Raw genomic sequence first — 6,758 nt, forward strand, 5'->3', positions numbered from 1 at the left:
TTTCCAGGGTCAGGCTTTTGTACTGAGCAGAGTGAAATGGACTAAGTAGGTGATATTCCTGAGCCCAATTTCCAGAATAGGAAGCTATGTTTAATACAGAGAAGTCAGTAAGTATTTTTTGTCAGAGAGGAAAGGAATGGCTTTGCCTTGATCTATTTCAGAGATGATCAAAGAACAGATTAAAAGGCCTGAAAGCTCTGTTCAGCCATCATTCATCTGTGTGCTGTATAACAATGCCACCATGCTTCCCTCCTGCCTCGCTGCCAAAGAGGTAGATGGGTAGCTCAACTTAGACCAGCTTTTTTCCCTTGTGATGGTACTTCTTCCCCCACCATTCACATGTTTTCCTAACTCCATGCATAAAAGCTAATTGAATTTATCTGGTAGCACGTGAGTATATGCTTCAGGTTAAATGAAATAGGTGGCAAATAATAGGTGCAGAACTTTCATCAAATATAAGGGCTGCTTTTTGGATGGGGTGAAGGCTCTTCTTCATGCATACTGGGATGGAAGTAAGGAGGCCAAGGAACAGGGAAGATTCTCAGTGAAGTAAAACAGATGCAGTTTTACTGCATAGCATTTCTTGTAGCCAAACAGCAGTTCACATCTTATGCAGCAATGAGCAGTCTACTGTCTGGAGACCATCGGAGAAGTAACTTGGAAGCTAGCATCATAAGGAATAACATTTAGTTGAGGGGATACACAACAGTCACACCTTTTAATCTGTTTAAGAATGAGGCAACTGAGCAGCTATTGTACATGCAGGAACTGCACCTTCCATTTAGTTAGTCTGTTCTTTGATTGACTTACTGGCTTATTGGCCTGCTAAAATGCTAGCCCCTGATTAAAATTAATAGATGATTTTCCAGTACTATTTCATATAATAAATTGCCCATAATAAAATGGGGTTTTTACCACCAACTATTGTGATGATTGCTTCTCTGGAGTTTGATGTATGAGGCATGAAGCTATATTGCTAAAATCTATTTTAATAAAAGGAAGTTAAAATTTTACTATTGTTAAATGCAATTTTGTATTAGCTTATAGCAATAGTCCAAAGTTCTAAGAAATTAGAGCAGGTCTTCCACTTTAGTAAAAGTGCCAATACATCTTGTAGCTGTGAAAGCTGAAAATCCTTTTCTTTGTTACGTTTGTGCAGATTCCATTTTATAATTCCATCAAAACATCTGTTATTAAAAACAGGTTAAAAAAAGAAAGGTTATAGACACTAATTCAGTTGCATTGTAATGAAAGAATGGAAATAAAAACCAATGAGATCTATAATAGAAACTTTTCCGTAAGTTCAACGGTGCCTCGCTTTGCATTCATTATCCAGTGGCTTGGAAAAGCACTTCTCCAAAACAGATGCTGATCTTTTAACTTTTGGTGAACAAATTTCTCCAACAGAGATCTGTGAAAGTTGTAAGGAGACCAAAGCTGACAAAAAGTTGAGGGCGGTAAGTGGTGAATAATGGCATTTCTCCAGAAGAAAAGTAAAGCACAGGCAAACCAAGGCGTTCGACTTGGGTCCGTGCAGTGTGGTAAGTTGGCACCAAAGAACAAGCTGAATGAGGTCTTTATTTCCCTGAATGGACCTGTTCATGGCTGTCATGGTCAGAGGGAAGAAAACCAAAGTATGCTTTATTAACAGGTTTTTCTCTCCTCTTTGTAATGATATTAAAGGAGCCAAATTCTTCTAATTCAGTTTGGGCTAATCTTTATGTACTTCATTTTAGTTTAAAGGAGCGCCAAGGCTGTTACGCTGGGATTGTGGGCTAAACACTGAGCTGAATATGGAGACAGTCCACAGTTCTATAGAATTATGAGTTAACTGCTTGTTCTTCTGTCTCATTATTTTAAAAGTGTATTTCTCTGTTGTGGGAGAGTACTATCAATACTGCCTGAAATACTTTTTTCTTTCCTCACAACAGTAGAAAAGGCAAAAGTGACTGGGGTCTAATATCTCACTTGATCTCTTAATGAGAAATGGATATGGTCAAAGTTATACCTCTCCTGGTAAAAATATGACAAAAGTTTTTGACAGGGAACAGGTAAGTTATGAATCAGGAACACCCAGGGGAGAAGTACAAGTTAGTGGGGCTCCAGTGACATGTGCACTTGTAAGAAATATTATGGAACATGTTCAGTTGTTAACCATGTGAAATCGAGCTGGTGCTGTATTTTCAGGTCACAGATCAGAAACCTGTAACCACCTTAGAGAACCAAGAAAAGCCTTAAGAAGAAAAAAAGAATTTGATGAGGGCTGTTGCAATGACAATCCAGTCCTGTGTGTTATATCCAAGACAGTGAAGGAATCAATGCAGTATGATGTGCAATTCAGAGTAATAGTCAACATTATAGAAGGTGAGTGATAAATTGGAACGGCACAGAATGGAGCAGGGAACAGTAGCCAACGCTGAACATTGTGAAGGGATCAAATATTGTATGAGATAATTACCTGAACAGTCTTCAGGTGAAGCTAATGAACTGTTCAACTTATTGGGAAGTCAGATAATTTAAAGAGCACATACTAGAAAAGTGCTCGTAACAACAGACTGGCAGTCAGACTTTTTTATTTGAACAATATTAGGCTGGACTAGCACCTCACCATTTTACTGTGACGTACAATAGGCCACTGCTCAGATTACAGCTCAGAGACAGAAAGAAATAGAAATAGTAGGATTTATAGACAGCAAATAGTCATTTTTCTATTAAGGGACAGTCAAACTCAGGGCAATGTAAGGGCGAAATCAATATGCTATGACTCATAAACCTAAAGGCAATATAAAGGAAATATGGGATGATTTAAAGGTAAACTCACTATAATGATCACTTGATTCTGAACACAGTAAGTAATGTAGTGGTTTCAACAGCAAAGATGAAAAGTTTATAAAATGTACTAAACCTCTCAAAATCCAGAGCTTTTTGTTGAGTCACAACACAAAATCCTTTGTAAGAAAAAAAATCAGCCACCTATCGGATCCTTCACTGTTCTGGATGTCAGTATTCTTCCCCATCTTGAATTTGTGTCTTCTTTCAGGAAGAACTGGACTATTAATAATTCCTTCCTTGTTTAATTACTCATTAAAAGAATTACTGTGATTTCAATTGTCCACTTCACAGGATCCATGCAAATGAAGGTAAGAAACTTTCCTTCTAATGATTAACAATTTCAAAGGAATATTCTGTCTGGTCTTTGGGGTTTTTTTTGTGTTTGGCGTTGTTTTTTTGTTGTTTTTTTTTTTACTGTGAAATGCAACCTCAACCACATTATGCATGGTTGAGGGAATTTTACTTCAGATTGAGTTTAATCTGGTCCCTGGGACTAGAATCCCATTAACAGCTGGTGCTCCACCGTGTGAAGCAAAGCACAGTAAAGTGGTGAAAGTGAGTTCATATATATGTAGATTTCTTAAGATTGAAGTACTTAACATTATCTTGAGATAAAGTAAACCAAGTAATGGAGTAAAGATCTTGAGATCTTGAGCTACTCTGACTCATTGAATTCAAATGCTTATTCTTTATTTGAAAAAGTTATCTTCTCTTTATTCCTTTATGAAGCTGTCAGGTCTGAATAATCTGGTTTTAAAGGTAACAAACGGTCTGAATTATAATATCAATTTTATATTTATTTAAAATTATTACAAAACAGAGTTAAATTGTAACTCCTTGGTCTTGCCTTTGAATGCTTTTATTAACAAGAATAATATTTGTTTGCATTGTAGCATACAGGGACCCTACTTAAGATCAGGGAATCTGCTGTGCTAGTCACTGCAATACCAGAAAGAAAAAGTCATCCCAAGTTGCATACCAAACACAAGCCAGTTAGTTGTTGATATCTGCAGAATTTTAGGGTGATAAATACGTTAATTCCCATAATGGGTATACTCTGTACACCGGAAGTCTTACCTTTGCTAATTTTATTTTGGGAATAGTAACAAAGTCTTTAAAAGTGGGACTAACAGGGAAATAACAAAAGATACATCGGTTTGGGGTTTGGGTGTTTTTGTGGTTTGTTTTTGAGGAGATAAAATAGTCTTAAGTGTGTTTGTTCAGCCAAGTGGAAGCCATAAAGAGGGAAAGAGCAGCATATAAGCAAAAGGTACTTATTTCTCCCTGAAAAGCCTGCAGGGAAAACCCTGAAACAGCCTTGTATGTGTTTTTGTAGGAAGGACCTCTAGACTGTGAAGAACAGAACAAGACAAAGAACAAATGTGCTTGTCCCTAACTGCAGTAAATAGCTGAACAAGCTGAGATCAGAAGGTAATCAGTGGTGGCACTTGATGTGTCAGTAGCTCATGTGAAATGACGAGTTGGAGGAAAGGCCATAAAGGCACGTGACAGTCAGGTTATCTGTGAAGTGACAGAAATGGTGGGGAAGGAAACGATGCAAGGGGAGGAAAAGAGAAATGCTCCTTGCAGAAGCACTTCAGATGGCTGTCAGTAAAGCACGTCTGTACTTGTAGAATCTGCAGAAAGATGTTGCAGGTGTAAGATGAAAGCTGGACAAAACTGCAGATGAAATACGGCCCGATGATTACAGAGCTGAGATGTCCAAGCTCAGCTGCTATCCAGGTAAGGGACCTCAACACGCTGAGCGCAAGAATGGTTCCCCCTGGGTCCACTTAGCTCATGGTCCTGTCTCTGAGAAAGACAAGTTGCAGATTCCTCAGGAAGAGGAGCAATATATAAACAGCAAAGGCAAAGCTGGCAGTACTGACCACAGAAATAACTTGGGGAGATGCTAGGATTCTTGGGGACGGGGAGGGCTGACTAAGAAAGCACAGCTAAGCCAAACTTCTGTTGGATACCTTTTGCCCCTTCGGTTTTTCACAAGAGTGCAGCCTGAATAGAAAGTCAATAGCTCTCTCTCCCCTATCCCTTTTCCAGATCATCTCAAAGGAAACTGCTATTCTGTAGCTCCCTAAAGAATTACCCAGTAAAATCAAAAAATACTAAACTTAGCAAAGGTAATGTTTCTGAAAGCTAATGGAGGAAGGGAAAAAACCAAAACACAAATGCAAGAATAACAGGCCAGTTTTTCACGCACACTGTAAGGAAAAAGGCAGAGATACCAGTTTCTTATCATTGTAGGTCACTCTTCAGTGCTTCGTCTTGATATGAATAGATCCCTCAATAGTTAACTTAGCCAAGGGAGGATTCAGATCAATCCTCCTCACTCCAGCCATGCCTTCTTCTAAATCAATAATGGCTGATGAATACCTCTGCCAAGCTCACAACACAGACACAATGGAAATCCTGCTCTTTTAGAAAGTGCCTTTGCAAGCTCTTTGGATAAGGAGTGCTTTACTGCTTCTCCGCTAAATCTCAGCACTGAAGCTGCAATCCTGATGCTGCTGCCATTCTGCAAAAGCATCACTGCACTGGTAACCTGCACCTTTCTGCTCTTTGAGGATTTAGCAAGAGCTGTTTGAATTCATTTGGAAATGAATTCAAACACACATTCTATATAGCTTTCATCTTCAATAAAGTCTAGGTTTTTTGAGTTAGACTCTGCTTTCACAACACATGCAACTTTGTTTTTCAAAGTATCTCTCTGATAATTGGAGATGTCCTAGGGGTTTGGGTTTTTTTAGAAGTTTAGTGTTCTGTAAGCAATGCAAGCTATTGGGAAAAAAATTGAGTTGGGGTTTCATTTTCTGAAAAACTAGGAAAAATTAAAAAGTTTGAAAGTTCAGTTGGATCTTGCAGTTCACATTCATAAATCAAATCTCTTAATTGCACTGAAGCACTAAAAGTTAACTTTTGTTAACTTGAAAGATAGGATGCACTTTTTTGAGGATTCAATCATTTTTGATGTAGCTATTCCCAGTAAAAACTATGCCTGATTATACTCCACCGTAGCATTGCCCATAATTAAAATATTTTACAGGCTACTTTTTCCAAAATCCCCAATATTTAATAATAAATACCTCTTTTCAACATCACATGAATCTACAATAATAAAATAAAACTGAAATTACAAGCATACCACTCTAGACTATGCAAACAGACTTGGCTGTTGTAAGTATAGATTTACAGCTGGAAGGATGCATTCTCCTTGAAGCTGTTTGTGCAACCTACTTATCAGAAGAAAGAGATTTCCTGGAGATTTCCTTTAATTAGCTGTAACAAGCCATTAGTAAAACAAGCAACTAAACCCATAAGTATATAAGCTATTAGTCTTCTAACACAGTTTATAAAAATAATAATTAAAAATATATCCTAAAATTCAATAAGGGAGTGACCAGGTTCAGTGATAATCATTTCTGTGTGGACAGCACTGTTTATAAGAGTCTAGGAAGAGAAAAGTTAGCAGTCTGCCAGTAAAGATAACGAGAGGAGAGGAAAGACATGATCCATATTAACGTGGTTTACATCCCTCCCTTTTTAAGCTTCTGAAAAGCTCCACTTACTCCTGTGGCAATTAGGAGTAATCATTGCTGCCAATGATGTATTTGTACTAGTTCAATACAATGCAATGTCATTTCCAAAAATTCTAAATCAGATGAACTTTGAAGTTTGAAATGTAGCTATTTTACTTTGTTTACCAGAGTAGCCCTGCCCTATGTGATTTAAATATGAATTGCGAGGTGCGCTTCCAGTGGATTACATGAGGCAATAGTTGTGTTTCTTCTATTAACCATAATGAGAATTGCATGACTCATTCCTCTCACACCAGGCTAAAATGTACCCCTGTACATTTCTGTACTATGCACATTGACTTGAGTGAAGCTTTGTATAGTAAGATTTAAATT

Source organism: Falco rusticolus, chromosome 14, assembly GCF_015220075.1.
Source record: "Falco rusticolus isolate bFalRus1 chromosome 14, bFalRus1.pri, whole genome shotgun sequence".
Lineage (NCBI taxonomy): Eukaryota > Metazoa > Chordata > Aves > Falconiformes > Falconidae > Falco > Falco rusticolus.